General features: G+C 41.1%; 1 protein-coding gene across 1 annotated transcript in view; it reads right to left on the bottom strand.

Moving 5' to 3' along the window:
• Positions 1–17579, bottom strand: part of tspan9a (tetraspanin 9a) — a 193055-nt gene that overhangs the window by 130653 nt on the left and 44823 nt on the right. The window contains exon 2 of the mRNA XM_085461245.1: positions 15161–15226. The gene's annotated coding sequence lies outside the window, so the exon portion shown is untranslated. The remainder of the gene's footprint in view (positions 1–15160; positions 15227–17579) is intronic.

Here is a 17579-nt window from a genome sequence, read left to right as displayed (position 1 = left end):
AATAGAATAAAAATATCAATATTTAATATATATAATTACTAAATTACTGTGGATAAAAGGCTTCCTGACAGGTGTTAATCCTTATAAAAGCTTTATTTGATAGTTTTAGACCTAGGAGGCCTTTCTATGTCCTTTTCTCTCCTCTGACAGAATGATACCTCCTCCTGTTTTAAAAAGTGAAGAATAGTTTTCCTTTATCTTCTTAGCAAAACTGTTCAGCCAGAGAACATGTCAGTTAATTTTCACATTTCATTTTTTATAGATCCTTGCAATGCTAAATGAAGATTGCAGAGTTACATTTAGGCCAAGGGATTAATTTTATGAGAAAAGAAATCACTAAATATGTTATTTTGATGAAGAGAGATGAGTTTTTAGAGGTTTAATCGATGCCCAGAGAAGGACTGTTAGAAGAAGCCAGGTACAATCTGTCCAAGTAAAATGCTCATTTTAATGAGGAATATTTTAAAACAAATGACTCTATTTTTCTCTAAATAAATGACCAAGTGTTTCATCACATGCATCACTTATACCTGCATGAGTGATGTGAATAAAATTTGTAGTAAACTACTTTGCAGCTGCGTTAGCCTTCTCCTTTTACACACAACACAGATCTTTACACCTGTGCGTCGTGAAAAACATCTCTGTTGTTCAGTATGTTGACAATTATCCTGAAACATTTAATGGTCGCTGTATTTAGTGGACAGATGTCTTTGGGCAAAGAGAATGCAACTGCATCATCTTTGTGAGCTGAATGAACACAACGATGAGGCTCAGGTTCATGGATGTCTGAGTTGTTGGATGATTTGCACTGTTTTTCTTGGCCTTCATGTATTAACTATACTGCAGTCTGTAGTGTCTTTTCCTGCAGATAAATAAGTTAGTGGTGCTGCTTGGTGGTACAGACATGCATGACTTCTTTATCTATGATTTCTTCATGGGTAACATCGCTTCCCAATCCAATCAAAGTATTTCCAAACAACGGATGATGATCCATTTTGAGGGATCAGCTCTTCACCTTCTGCTGAGCCCGACATCTGAATTTTGTTGTATATGTATCGTTTAACGTAGTTTTACTTAGATGACATCCAGGAAACGTAACGGTGCACAGTGCAGGGAACAATTCATTTCAATTCAATTCAGTTTTATTTATATAGCACCAAATCAAAACAACAGTTGTCCCAGTGTGCTTTGTATTCTAAGGTAAAGACCCCACAATGATACAAAGAAAACAGAACAGAACAGTCGACACATGCAGACAAACACTCCTGATTTAAAGAGAGCTTGATTTGCTTTTGGCATGCACTGTAAACATCTCTAGATCATGCTCATTTAGTAATGGGAAACCAAGATTGGGATTCATTCACTGTGCAGCCCTAGATTATACAATAGATATACAACATCTCTAAATTGTCAACATATAAAGTTTTGACAAGTTTCTTTGACATTGCATTTCTGATACGGCAATAACTACATGTTAGATATTTTACCTCCATTTTCTAAGGGGTTACATTTTGCTCTAGCTAATACCTGACTGGTTGTTTGGATGTATGTAATCACATATATCCAAGAAGTCACAGGTCATGCTTGATGTCAACTCATATTTAGAGAGTTAAGCTTGAGACTTGTACATGCCAGTAATGGTAAATGGCCTGTATTTGTATAGCGCTTTTACTAGTCCCGCCTAGGGACCCCAAAGCGCTTTACACACCCAGTCATCCACAAACTGGTGGAGGCAAGCTACAGTTGTAGCCACAGCTGCCCTGGGGCAGACTGACAGAAGCGAGGCTGCCATATTGCGCCATCGGCCCTTCTGGCCAACACCAGTAGGCGGTAGGTGAAGTGTCTTGCCCAAGGACACAACGACACAAGACTGTCCGAGCCGGGGCTCGAACCAGCAACCTTCCGATTACAAGGCGAACAAGACGAACTCCCAACTCCTGAGCCACGGTCGCCTTCTCCTGCTTGGATTTTCATGGCATACACTAGTATAGCTTAACAAATATTTGAGGTTTTGCCATTAAACTTTTACAGCCATTCATGGTCCTCAGAGGATCAATCCTGTGAGGAGAGATCTGGTTTCCCTCGAGTGCCACCGTGACGTTTTGAGTGTTTTTACAAGTATTAGGTAGATTGAGGGCCCTCATTAAGAAGACCTGCACTGCTTTAGGTGAACATTTAATGCCATTATCAGGTCAAAATTAGTTTTCCCAACAACATTTCTGCAAAGACAGATAATATTCCTCGCAGCCTTCACCAAATAATTACAGGAATAAATTAAACATAAAGCTCCAAAATCAGCCCTACTCAAATCACCCGCATCTTTATAATCAACGCATACCAATGCACTATTTTATTGACAGGCAAACTTCAGCACTTCTGTTGTTCCAAGATAATCTTCTCACTCAAATCGCTGCCTTACAGTTTTTCCACACAACACTGCAGGTGATCGTGCTGTGTAGTTCCCAGCAGTGTAAAATCCCCTGCTGAACACTGTCTGTTATTCCCCTTTTATTTCCGTCACAGCACATCGTTGCTTTAATGATGCAGCCCTCACTCTGTTTTTCATTTTTCCAATTGGTAAAACACACTTGACGCTAAATTTGTTTTCACACCCAGATTTACAACAGCTAAACTTTTATGTGGTCGTCTGAAACATTTTTATGAATGAGAAGCCGAACAGACAGTATTATATCTGTGTTTAATAGTTAAATGTTGGTGCTTTGGAACAATCCTTCTCAAAATAACCTTAAAAATCAATCTGAAAATGTTCTTTTCTGAGGTCCAAATCCAAGTGTTGTTAGCGAACAGCTATCCCTGTGAACTAGCTGATTTCCCCTCTTAGTTCTGCCTGTACTGATGTCTCTGTACTGCTGCTAAAGCACGGGGTATTTACGCCAAAAACAGCACAATCAACCTTGGAATCAGTGAAGTGCTATACTAGCTGAATGTGTACACACCCTCTTAACTGGTACTACTAACAGCATTTTTAAGCGAATGAATCAGCATTGTGTCTAAAAGAGGTTTATTGAACTATTACCAAGTACATAGGCAATGGAACTGCATTAATGAAAAGCAATTAGCAACATTCTCAGTAAAAACAGCATGGCCCAAATCAATTTAGAGCAGTTTATTCCGCGTGCCCAAGGCTTTGTGTTTAATCCACTGCCAAATCTCCTGCACCCTCTGCTTGTTGCAGATTTTCAGCTGCTTGTACTTCTGTGGGCTATTCAGCAGGCTGACAACAACTACAGGAGTTTAGTGGAAGTTATTCTGTAATCCCCAGAGAGAGAACAAACTCTCGCCAAGCATACAAATGACACGGCATACTGAGAATATTCCGTTTTGTGTGTGTTTTAAAATTAACTCATGCTTCCTGTTTCGTTAAACAGCGCAAAAGAACCAAACCTTTTGACTCTCCTTAAAGGTAAAAGCCCTGCTGTGCTAAAACATGAATTCATAAACTATAAATTTCAGTCAAGATATTTAAACAGAACAGGAAATTAAAGAAGATGAGAATAAATTGCTCTTAGATGTGCAGCAGACACAGGCACATATGTGGAAACCAGCTGGACACATGTGACCACCACCATCGTTTTCCTGCTGTTAAGTCAATCGAAAAGTTAAATTCATTTTCTCTACACTCTTAAATGCTAATACAGCAATAGACTTCTGCTAAAATGAATCCCTCATCCTGCATCAAAAATGAATTTGGCACACATCTGCTCACGTGCCTCGTCAATTTAAATATCACAGACACATCTGACCGCCTGAAAGGTTTCTGCCAGAGGAGCTGCGGCAGAATTTAATGTCGCACATGACTCATTCAGCACTATACAGCCACTATAACAGTGCTAACTGTGTGGCGTGGTGGCACAGACAGAAGAGGCCTGTTATAGGTTCGCTTTCTCCTTCTGTGTGAAGGGAGGAAAGGGAGTCATTTCCAACTTGTGATGTTGGAAAGTAATGTGTTTATATTTACAGCGGCAGGAAAGCACTGAATCATATTCAACTTTGTTTACATATGGATATAAATGATTTAGCCAACCTTGATTTGTGGACATAACTGAGCAGGAAAAAAACAATGTTCACTCATAACATTTGCCTGGTTCTTACTTGTATAGCTCAGCTGATTTAACAGTTTAAAAAATGTAAAATCCCTGGAGCACAGACCTGGCATGGGGGGTCGGCTTTGGCCTAACAGACCACCAGGCTTAAAATATACTGGCAGAAACTGTGACATGTAAATACTCCTGGTAGAAGAGTATAACTGACTGTACAGCTCACAGACCGAATCTGGACTAAAGTCACTGAGCCGGTAGAGATCATAAATCACTGTTCAGTCAGGTTTCAGACAGATGTAGACACAGACAATGCGGGCTTATTATCCAGGACTCCACTCAAAACTCCCTATAGCTTCCCATATAGACACGGCACATCCAAACATGCACGCACACACACAGGATGGTCAGCACGGATCTCACACCATCCACTGGGCACGAAGAGAAAAATGCTGTTTTATGGGCCAAGTGCAGACGTCAAGGGCATTGTACTTTTGATTTACGGTGGCCCTGTGGCCCGATTATGATGTATTGCAGAGGCACAGTGTTTTACATTGTGATGAATACCGTTGGGTGCAGGACCAGATAAATTCTAAAGACACTTTAGGGTGTGCTACATGCCAGGTGCTCAGCCTCGAAGGTTGCCAAGGAGAAACCAAACCATTATTTATAGAAATACCGGGGTTTTTTCCCCCTCTCCCCACCCTACCCTTTTTTTCGAAAGCCATGAGCCAAATAATGGTGTTATATGAAAGTAGAAACTTATAAGTCCACATGGAAAACTGCAATGTATGATTTAAAAAAAAAATCCCCCCCTCCTAACTTCTCCCACAAAGAAATCAGAGGGGATTTATCACGGCCAGCTGTGGTTTCCATTCCAATTTATGTAGCAGCTCGTGGCAATTTGGAGTACAGACATGTACACAAAACGTAGAGGAAAGTCTCAAACTCACCACCTGGTTGTCCTTCTCGTGCCTCTTTCATTTTTCAATTCATTTTTACTTGTGCACTACCATTTTTTAATATCCCTTTAAAAACCTTCCCTGTTTTTCTCTCTAAGGTTGCACGAACACAAACAAATGTATCTGTGTGCGCGTTGGACACAGAGGTGACAGAAACACACGAGGTAGAAGAACCTTCATGTGTTGTGCACTGGAGAGATGGAGCGGTGGCTTTGGAACAGTGGCTTCATCGTAAATCTAAATAACAAAATATCCCATAAAGAATGCTAAACACATGACTAGCACTGATTGCACAGCACGGAAATCAGTTTAGATGGATCGTAAATCAAACATCACAGGCAAGGTGAGGCTGCGGTGAACCGTAAGCACCGGGTTCTTGTGACATATGTGCTCAGTAATGCATAGGCGCTCGTAGTCTGCTTATGTGGAGGAATGAAGGTTTGTTGTCAGAAGGATATAATAACTTTGCTTCCACTTCAGTGTCATAACGCTGTAATCCTCTTAAGGCTTGGGTAGTAGATGATCTTCAGACAAAAGAAGCCTTGCTAGGGACAAGCATCATACCTTAGCCTCATCGCTGTTTTCTCTCTCATGGGGCCAGAAGAGACGTAAAAACATACAAAACATAATTCATATGTTCTGTAATATAAACATGTTTATATACTGCAGTGGCTAATGGGCAGCGACAGAAGACACAAAGCAAACATTGAAGATAATCTCCTTTTTCATAAACAGAGAGAAAATCCCTACAGCCGAACGAGCCTGACAGACACGAGTAGGGATGGGTAACGTTTAGGTTTGATCTGATACCGGTGCCAAACCGGTGCCGGTGCTTAAACGGTGCTTAAAGAATGGAGAACACAAACTTTGTCCAAAAACCTCTCATGTTCAGCTGTTTTTTGTAAAAAGATAACAATGTTAGCCTTTTCTGCAGCTATGGGGCATATATGGCATCACTCTTGGCTGGAAGCAGTGCTTAAACTATGGAAAAAAAACACAAACTTTGTCCAAAAACCTCTCACGTTTAACTGTTTTCCACTTTTTCTTTGGTCCTTTTAGCCTTTTTGTCCAGGGTGAAAGGAGTATCTGCCATTAAACAAGAGGACAGCCGCATGTAGCTACGTCGGTGTTTGCTAGTTCACCTTACTGCATTAATGTAATAACGCAGTTAGCGTACTCAACGTAAATTACACACGAACAACATGAAGCTACTCACGCAGAGAAGAACGGCTGCTGCTGCATCATCATCCTCATCATTTCTGCTACACTGACAGGGCTAGGGGCCAGGACTCTCCTCTTCGTGTTTTTGGGGGATGTTGCTAACTCCGGGTCCGATAACAGGCACCACACCCGCAGTAGATGTGCTCGGTGTGAGGTCTCACAGCAAGCTATCAAATACGGCGCATTTCTCGGCTTTTAACAAAATGCTATACGTCTCCAGGTGTTTCATCAGATTCGAGGTGTTACCTCCTTTGACAGTATCACAGTATCAGCTTATAGCACTTGTTGCTGCTGAGTTTGCATATTTTGCTGTGAAGTACAGCCAGACTTTGACCGCTTCGCTTTGGGCATTTTTAATCTGTAGCTCTGCTCTAAAGGAACCTACATACCTGGGCCCGCCTACTATCCTCGGAAACGTAAAATGATTGGCTGGAATCTAAAGTGTATCACAGCTCAGGAAAAAAAAGCACCGAAATAAAGCACCGAAATGTGCGCTGCTTTTCGGTCTGGTTACTACCGTTTATGACAGAACCGGTGCCATCATGGCACCGGATACCGGTACTCATCCCTACCTACGAGTCATACTTGGAAGAGAGTCTGTGACTCTGTGTAGGCCAATATCAGGCATTAGACGGGGATATACCATATCCTGAGGAAACACATCCGTATTCTATATGATGGTCCTGCACCAACCTCCAAAACAGACCCCTAATTTCCAGCCTTGGCATAAGGACTTGATTACTTTACTCTTGCAGTATTTAAAAAACATAAATAACTACAAATCACATTTGTAGACGTTCAATAGCCAATTTACCAGCTGTGTAAAAATTACCTGTAAGATAGCAAGAAGCAGACATACCAAACAGTGTTTTTGCGTGTTTTGGGTAGCTCAGCCGCTGACTCCGTTCATAATTTATCGGGATCATATTTGGCCTCAGGATAACACAGATTTTCTGCTCAAGATTATAAACTTGCAACTCCTGCAGATTCATCTTTGCATCAGTTTGTGCAGTATGGGTGAATATGCAACTGATGTGTCTCTGAAATGATGCTGCAAGCAATAACTGTGACTCCTGCATTTCTTTCTCTAACTTTAACCATAAAATTTTGTCGTAACCATTAATCTTCTTCCAGCCCAAGTATAAATGCCTTTACTATATAATGAAATAAGTAAGAATACTTAAAAAACGAAATTAATTATGAATCTTCTTGTAGGGAAAACACTTTCAATAGGTACTAAATATGTATTTGCTAACTCCAGGAGGACATCTTCTACTCATAACAGCACTCAAGTTATATAGACTGTCATGTGCTTCCTTTAAATACAACTAATACAGTAACCAGGTCAGCCTCCTTTTGTCGCAGACTGGTTCTGAGGTGAAAGGTTACCCCTGATCTCAGATCATCCCTGGCATTAGTGATGATATTCAACAGGATCACTAAAAACATCCCATCTGCCTATCTGCATGTGCTGTATGAAGCCCTCTGGGATTCAGAGCACGGTAGCTCCAAATCTACCCCAACACACACACACACACACACACGCACGCACGCACGCACGCACGCACGCACACGCACACGCACACGCACACACACACACACACACACACACACACAAAGACAGTTCCAAAGCAGGGAGAGATTAAACCAGACATAGACCTATAACACCACATAATCTGTTGTTTAAAAGAATTTCAGCATATCAAATCAGGACAGTGTCAACATTCTCTCCAGGATGGAATTTGATAAAAAAAAAAAGATTATATCAGCTAAACTGAATATTACATTTAGATACAATGATGATGCTTGTGCCAGCAAAAGGATAAATTTATGAATATGGTTTCTATTGTCAAAGGATTAGGGTGGATATGACAATCCGGAAAGGAAACAGGAAGGAAAAGGAACATGGAGTAAAAGCTTTTCATGTAGACTGGCCCGCAGCTACAGGGAAGTGACATGAATCATATTGTAAAGGATGAATGGTCACATGTTCTAGCAGACACACACAAATACACACACATGCCATTAGGCCTTGACAGAGGCCATGCCTGTCAAGGCCAGAAAAAAAATACCCTGGCTCATTGGGTTGAAATCTCACATTAATCCTTACTCAACCTTCCAGCCATTAAACACCACTCTGCATCACACACACACGCGCGCACATACACACAGACTCCGTGGCGACTGCCCCGTCACCTCACCATGGTGACACACAGATCTGTTTGGACACCATGAAATTTCTCCTCCTCCTCTTTCACAAACACACACAGCTACTCCTCTGCACTGCCATATACAGTCGTCTATAAAGTCATATAAAGCCCTCTGTGCCATAGTGAGATCGACTTTTAATGTGGCACAGAGGAACACAGGAGTAGATAAGCAGTCATCATTACAGTATTAAAGAAAACGCTGTTTCTTAATGATGTCTATTAGGAGGAAAACATCAACACACATTTGGACAAATGAGGAACAGGTTGCACTCTGAGAAGGTTTCATTTGGAAGATCTGATGACTGTCTCCTTTTTCCTCCCATTCGCTTCTTTTCCTGCACAGGGCTTCATGGTGCTGATACTGATTTTAGCTCCACATCGAGCTGATGTTATATCAACTGCAACTAATTAGGTTTCCAGTTATAATCTCTCAGTTGCCTAGCTCTGATAGATTAGGTCTTGATATATATTTTGCTTAAGAGAAGTGGGATAGAACCAAGATGAAAGATTTTCACTTTTTTACTTTAAATTTTAATTAGCTTGTTTCAAGCACTTGCTTTTGTGATATTTTTTCACTAATGAGTTGATCTGCTTGCTTCTGTATCAAGATGTTGCTCGACTAATTGCTTTAGAGATGCCTCCTAAAAACTGGTCTCTATTCAACCCACATGTTTTTTCAAACACATTTTATGAGCAAGCACATTATAAAACCAAATTGTGATGAAGTGTAAAAATCATACTCAGTGATGGAGAAATAAAAATCTTGATTTTCACTCTGTTCGATGTGTCCCCCCAAAAAAGCTTCAGTGGGTTTTAAATAATGTTATAAGGTATATTGTGCTCTTCAATCAATGCTCATGTGTGTCTGTAACAAATAAGACTATTTGTGTCATCTCTGTTGATCCCTCAGTGGTTAGTGAAGCTCTTACAAAATGTTCTAGCTCATTTTAGGATTGTTTTCAGTCGATATCTCCCAGCGAGAGCTGGTTTTGATTCAGTAACTCTGTGTGTAAATGTGTTATATGCTTCAAAAGAAATTGACCTTTCGTTATTCTTTTTTTTTTTTTTCCCCCGCAAAAGCACAGATGTTATCTGGAAGAATTATTTTGCAGATACACAGCACATCCTTTATTACAGCTAATTAGATGATTAGGTAGAACAGCAGGAAACAAGAATTATAGACTGCCATGAGATGATATGTAAACTAAACTAGGTGCAAAGAATATAAAATACAAACTCCGTGTGATTATAGGCATGCAGGCTAATGCACATTCAGTTGTCTCATGAAGTGTTATTAGGATGGCGTATACAGTAGGAATATATTGAATTACAGTATACAGCCACATCCATCACTTGAAAAATCATTTACATGAGCTATGGAAAACAATGAGTCATGCAAAACACCTTAATCTTCCAAAACTGAACTAAAGTTCAACAGATCCTTCGTTCGTTTTGTTGACCAGCTTCCACGTTAGGGGGGGAAACAAAATATATAACAGGAAAGCACCAAAAAAAAACAAACCCCACAGCGTACAGGCAAAAGTGGTGGGTCACCTTCATATGACATCTACAGAGCTGTTCAGCCACGCTTTGAAGCTTGCAGCACACAGTTCTGAGCTGATGTTAATGCCACAGGAGGTTTGAGATTCGGCAGTTACTGAGTCAGCAGACTGTTGGAAAATTTCTCATACTATGTGTCTTAGCAGCCAGTGTCTCAGTACTATAACTCTGTGTGGTCTTTGACTTCATGGCTGAGTTTCTGTGTTTCTTAAACACTTCCACTTTGCAATGATGCCACTCACACTTGACTGTAGAATATCTAGTAGGAGGGAAGACATTTCATGAACTGACAGCACAATCGAATTCAGCGAGCTCTTCGGGAAAAACATTCCTTCATAAATGTTTGCAGAGGAAGACTGCATAGGTGTTTGATAAATCTGGCAATAGGACTAAAAACTGTTGAATTTAAAGTCTTGTCAGCCCAGCGACAGACTGGCCAACTGTCCAGGGCGTACTTTGCCTCTCACCTGATGGAAACTGGGATAGCCCCAGTCCCCAGACCCTGCCCTGCCCTGCCCTGGATGCATGGATGGATGGATGCATTTAAAGCCTGTTAGCTCTTCATCAAACCACCTTTAAATATTTAGTCAGCTCAAAGTTGATGTCACACCACAGAGGCACTTGATAAATGTCAGTTTGGGCAGTTTGGGCATACATTGACATTTTGGAATGGGTTAGTTCATAATTGATATCACAACAGTAAAAAGCATTACGCTTAAGGATTCCACAACATGATGATTGTTTGCTGAAGTTTTAGCAGTGCCGAACGGATCGTATTTCTTGAACGTTTCCCTGTCCACAGTTCAGTTCAGTTCAGGTCAAGCATTTCACTGCATGTTCACTATATGTTGTACTGTGTATGTGACAAATAAAATTTGTATTTGTAGTTTAGAATAAAATTAACCTGCCAACTAATAAAATTTTAAACACCGTGATTTCTAGAAAAAGCTTTACTTCATTAAGAATAACGTGCCAGCTCAAATGGAACTAGTATCTCTTGTAACGCAGCCACACAGCAGCTTACCAAAATTAAAGTGATTGTGCAAAGATATCAACATTTAAACACTGATTTACATTCATCAGCTGAGCACAGCACAAAATGCACTATGACGGTGCAGAGACGGGTCAATTGTCCATTAAAAGGGATAAAAAGGTAACAGATAAACAAATCCAAATGGGCCTCTGTCTATCCATTATGGGCACTCCTGCTTTACGAGTTGCAGCAGCTCCCACATTCTTAGGCTGCTGTCATGAAACGTTTAAACTGAAGGCACACAGAGACCCATCAGCGTGCTAAATGTGTGGTGGGAACAGATTTAGAAGATTTAGAGTAATGGAATAATCACCGTGAAGTTGCACGGTGGAGCGGAGTCATGCAAGACTAGTTGTGGCGACCTTGGATTTCGTCAATACAATCAGCGATGTCTATCTCTTACAAAACAAAACCCACGCAGGGCTCGGTGCCTTTCAGACAACTTGAAATCAAAACTAATCCGAGTCACGATTATAATGGATAGATTTTATACCAGCGGCAAGCGAACACGGAGGGAACCACAGAAAACAGAATTTAGGAAAAGATCAAAACAGCGCAGGGACTTAAAGTCTTATGAAAGAAAAAGACACAAAAATGAGCTTAATACACACCCTTATCTCTCAACTGATATTGTAACCTTTGAAGTCATTTTACAGCCATTATGAACACAGCTGTGATATCTTCCACACATAATTATGGTTTATTATTTGTCCCTGGGGCAATAAGTAAATGTGTATTATGTGTATATGGCTATTGAAGTGCATGTAAATTAGTCGAGGTGTATCAGTGCTGTGCTCTGAGCACTGTGTAATTGTGCTGACACTTTGGTGAGACAGCGACAAAGTGTGCGTGTGGATGGATAAAGCATGTGGGTGGTCGCAAAGGTGAAAAGGTCAGGAGCTTAGGCTCGTCTTCACCCATGGGTCATTAAAGAAGATCTGTTTGTCTCAACCAACAAAGACTGTGGAGGAGTGAATTGAGGGCAGCCTTAACACAGAACAGAAATGGCAACAGACACACACACAGTCACATTCATATCTCTTATATCACAATTTTACCGTCTTCCTGCCGTTCTTCTCTCACTGTCACGCCCGCCGTCATCACCACCCCCTTCTCCTCTCTATCTTTGAGTGGGATTTGTGATCTAAGATCAGTACGGCTGTAATGCCCTTCTCAGTGACTGACAGATGATACGGCCTGGCCTTTGGGCCCCAGCCGGAACGGCTGCAGATCAATACCCAAGCTGGCAGCCTGTCAGCATTCACAGAGCAATGTACACACACTCGACGCACACAAGCATTCACGTGCAAGGACAGCATCCAAGCCTGTTTGAATCGGATGCCATTTGCAGGAACAGGACCTGGATGTTTGCAGCACAGCAGGAGGGGACATTCCTAGGATGCAATACCTGGCCTACAGGAGCAGCATGGCTGCAGGATGACGGAGCGATGGATTCCCATGGCTCTTTTGGGTGGATATATTAAGCAGTCTGGATAGATGAACCAGCCAAACAAAGTAAACAGGTTGGAGAAACAACCAGGAAATGGTGTATCTGTTTATGTGACAGGGTGGCTCTTTAACCTTTGTGACTGACATCTTAGTATAGAGGTTTACAGATTTGCTTAGCAAGTGATGGGTTGGACCTGAACCACACAGAGACACAAATCCATCTGGGGTTGTGTCAGGAAGAGCATCCAGTGTAAAACTTTGCCAAATCAAAACATGCCGGAGTCCTACTGACAAGGTAGGAGTCGACAATAGCTTTTATTTGGAACGGACACTGTGGCTTGAATAGTGACTGAAACCTTATGCTCTAGTGCCATTTACCTTTTTGGTAGAGCTCTACAAGTGGGGGGCGTGTGGTTTGAAAACAGAGTCCTGTTCTGATTTGAAAAGATCTGCAATTGGTCAACGTCTCCCGTGACAACGTACTTTAGCCATAATGGACTTTTGTTGTCTATACCAGCTTTAACGTGTATTACATATGTAAACATCATTATAACATCAGCACATAAACATTGAATCTTAATCTGAAGTTAGCATTAGTTTGTGTATTTATGTCACTAAAATTGAATTGAAAAGTTTTTGGATTTTTTTTCTTTTTGCAGTTTTTCTTTTTTTTTGCAAGCCTGTGATTAGTTTCCAGATCTGGCTGCACTCGAGCATAAATGACCAGAAAAATTAGAACTCACTCATCCTCGCTATTATTCTAATGGGCTTTAATACAGAATTGCAGGGAAAGCGTGAGAAAGTGAAAGTGAAGGCCGTGTAATATCAGCTGTCAGGTGAAAACTAAAGCATTTGCAGTTTTTCCCATTTATATTCGTGTTACAGAGTGGATCATTATATCACATTAACAGCGTGTTCTACAATATAACATGAAACACAAGCACACACATGCAAACAGTTGCACATACATAAAAAATAAATGAAAGCTTTCAGTGAGTTAAACGAAAACCTCATCCTTTCTGAGTATATACAGTGACTCTGCTCACGTACTCCATTCTTCTAAACAGAACCAATGTACACCGACCTATGCAAATAAACTGTGTCCAAGAGGGAGTCTGTATTTCCATCTTTCTATTGTGCATTGCATCACCGATCCTTACTATATAAATAAATATGAGAGACGTATAAATAATGCAGTCACAGATTTGACAGTCGGAGTAGCACCATCACCTCCACGCTCAACGTGTCTGCTAACTCCCACTCGCTCAACCTTGTTGTGATATATCGTCTTCCAGAGTCAATCAATAGCCAATTAAAGACACAAGGTCTCCGGTGGCCACGGGTGCATGTGGCGCTGTTTGACTATGGAGATAAATATGTAAATGGTTGACAGGCAGGATATCAAGTCAGTATGTTCCAATGAGAAGAACAGGGAGGCTAACAATAACACTCCTCACACAAACACACACATACACGTACGTGTGTGCAGCACTACTCCAGTGTGGTATCTAAGGTGCAAACCCACTAACACTCATAGGGAACCAAAGGACTAGATCCCCTCAGGATGGCAGGTTGTAAGATGTGCTGTGCTTATCCATTGATGCAACTTAATGAACTGCTAGCTGCAGGGTACATCATTCAGTCTCTCTCTCTCACACACACACACACACACACACACACACACACACACACACACACACACACACACACACACACACACACACACACACACACACACACACACACACACACACAGAGTCTTCTGTATATACAATACAATAATAATGGATGTTAGTTCCATGAAATATATACACACATCCTCCTGGTAATGGAAACGCTTCCAGAAACAATCTGAGGACGTGGCAGAGTACAGAGCAGCATTACTCTAGAATAAAGCTGTCTCCCACTCAGTTACAAACATATGAACACATGTGATCAAAGACCCTGCTGAATGCAAAGCCAGGATGCTCAGACTTCTGCGTAGCAGATGCACTGTCTGAGAAGAGCGTGATGTGCAACCCACAAAACCTTGACCCTTCAGTCCAAAACCTCCATGAACGATCTCCTGCTGTGGAACTTTACATGTCGATACTGGATCTCCTGAACACTCATCCCCTTGCATGAATAGCTCTGGAGCCTACTTCACTTTCTGCCCATCTCTGTGTCTCTCTGCATTCCTCCTTTTAAAGCTCTGCCACCACAGGCGCCGCCAAAGAGCCTGACAGTTCAGCCTCTCTTTGATCTCAAGGCACAGGTTATCTGTTGCCTGGCTAATTTTAGTTAGCCCCTTTAAGCTGGGATTCTCTTTGAAGCAAGGTGCAGGAGGGAGTTATCAGTGTGGCCCCTTCAGTTACACATAGATTCAACCTCACGACTTTCAGTTTCTACTGTAAGCTGGAAAAGATTATCAGCCTTGTTGTTGCATCTGGATTGCAATCAGCTCTGGGCATGGAGTTGATGACATTTAAGAAATGCAGATTTATGTGAGGTAAAAGCTTCGAAGTCTTTGTTTAATAAACAGAATATTACACAGGAGATGCTAAAGGAGGCGAGCTACTGAAACCACCTAGGAAATTAGAAGCTCTACATTTTATTTTGCTGCAAGTTTAACAGACTGTCGTAGGAGATGGAAGGTGGAGGTGCTACAGGTGAAAAAGGAAATCTTACCTTTCTGAGGAGGGTGAGAATTAGGAAAGGACACAGACTGTGCTGCTGGCTGGGCAGGTCAAATATCTGTAAAAAAAAAAAAAGTGAGTCAGGTTTGTATTCCTTACCTCGTTTTTACTCAAGCCAATAAATTGAAATGTCCCATGCAAACAAACTCATTCAAATAATAAAACACATATTTAAGAAAAAAAGAAAAGGAATTAACTTTTCTTGCATCTGCCTAACCAGCCTGGAGTTGTTATTAAATCTGAAGAGGGTTGACAACACAACCTCAGGGAGCGTGTGTTTACAGCAGGCTACTCAGGAGCACACTCCAGTTGTTGCTCTGTGATTTTATAGAATAGCGGACCAGCTGGCCTAAGACTCACTTAAATGAGTGAGCCCTAGGCAGGTGACCTTGAAAGACCTGACAGAACACAGTTTCTCAATCTGAACCTCAAACTAAATGGGAGAAGCATGTCAAGGTGAGTGGACAAGTCTTAAAAGTAAATGTGCCTGCAACTACTGAATACACCTCTCAGCGCTATGTTTGTCTACCGCACTACTGAGATCAAACACAAAAAACACACACGCACACAAAGCTGAAAAGCCAAAGGAAGGTACACAGAATATCAAAGCGCTTGCACTCCAGTGTGAATGATGGTCCTCCGTGAGCACCTTCAGGTAAGAGGAGCAGCAGGCGTCTGCAATCTGATTTAGCGCATCAATCTCACACAAGAGGGGTCACTTTTCTTCCCACAGGATGACTTACGGGGGCACGGCTGCTATTTTCATTTCCATTTTTTTGAAGAATGGCAGCCAAAGTTTCCCTCTGTATGGTGTAAAAAGTACTGCATAAGCTCGATGAAGGACAATGACCCAGGCTATTGCCAATAGAACGTCTGTATGGCAATGCCGTGCTTTCTACAAACACACACAGACACAAATTGTAAGGATAGTTTGAGTTTTATCTCAGTCCACATAGACTTGGTTTGAAAGCTGCATGTTAAACATGTGGGTACTGTAGTCTGGAGATAAATTCATTCCTCAACAAGCATTATGCTGCAGCTTTTGAGTGGTTAGAAAGTTTGCACTAAGGAAATAAATACATGAAAAAAGCAATATGAGAAACAACATTAGCTTTAAGTAAGACGTAAGCAAAGACGTTCTCTATCTTCAGTTCTTTCGTGCGTGTACTTCTATTACTATTATATTATTATCATCTCTTTTAATTCCATTTATTCTTGGAATAATTAAAAAAAAAGTATCCAAAGTAGTTTTTGTGGCATGTCTGGTTTACAATATATTTGTGGGTACTGTTCATATACTGTTTGGCCACATAGGGCTTGCAGCCTTTGTAACAAAGCCCTATTAATCAGACTTAAAATCCACATATTATTTTGGGGTTAGACATACTTGGAATGGAATCTACAATATATCGTTACGACAGTGCTTTTCTGAGCCTATTTTTTTATTTCAGCACATTTATTGAATTAAAGATTTCAAGCCAAGCACAAGACTGAATGGACTGCCTTCAGGGTTGTCAATTTCTGTTGAAAGATGCAATGTCAAAAGGCCTAAGGTCAGGCAGAGAGTGAAAAGCACTGTGAGGCTGAGTGGGAAGGCAGAACAGTAGAAAAGAACACAAAGAAGTCAAGTGGTGACAGAGGAATAAGCATAACGTTAATATGTTACTGCGGCATCAGGACGGAGAAAGGATAAGAAACCAGGCAGATAACAAAACTGGATGTGCATACTGCTGTGAAGAACAACCCAAAGAGCAATGCAGCTCACAAAAACAGACAGTTTTGTTCCTCCCATTAGTGAGTTGAATTAATTAGGGCTCCAGTGACGCAAATAACAAATATAATTATGTCCCACCATTACTCCTCATCATTATAAGCTTGTCTCCTTCCTCTTCCCGGGAGACTGCAGACAGCCAACTGGACAAGCAACTTTAAAGATCATCCATGGAAAAAAAAACAAAGGAAAACAGGAAAGCTGTCAACATTCATTTAGTATAAAACTTGAAGAGCATTCCTACAGTGAGTCACGCTCAGGAGATAGATGCTGGTTTGTGGTCATCAGTGATCGTACAGCCAAGTTAGTTATGTTCCTATAGCTATAAACAGAGTGTCATTTGGCTTGAAATGTGATCAGTCACCTTGTGAGTTATATTTACCATCTGTGGCCCTTTACAGTGTTTGTGTACGTATGCAGCATGTGGAGCATGTGAATACAAGTCAATATGCAAGATGTGTATCCTTCCAGCAATTGCTAAGGAAGAAGATTAGCTTGTAAAACATGCAGTACATGACATACCGTATCACCACTGTGGACACAGATAGCCCTTTCATAGCATTTAGACAAAATTCCTCAAGATCCGACAAGGAACAAAAAGTGACCCTGGTATTCTAACAAACAGCTCTCTGTCTGCTGA

The sequence above is a fragment of the Copadichromis virginalis genome, linkage group LG7, assembly GCF_057382275.1.
Source record: "Copadichromis virginalis isolate Kocher_CV1m ecotype Utaka linkage group LG7, C_Virginalis_male_GT1.1, whole genome shotgun sequence".
NCBI classification, from domain to species: domain Eukaryota; kingdom Metazoa; phylum Chordata; class Actinopteri; order Cichliformes; family Cichlidae; genus Copadichromis; species Copadichromis virginalis.
Note: the sequence above shows the minus strand (reverse complement) of the source record. Positions and strands in the feature narration are given on the sequence as shown.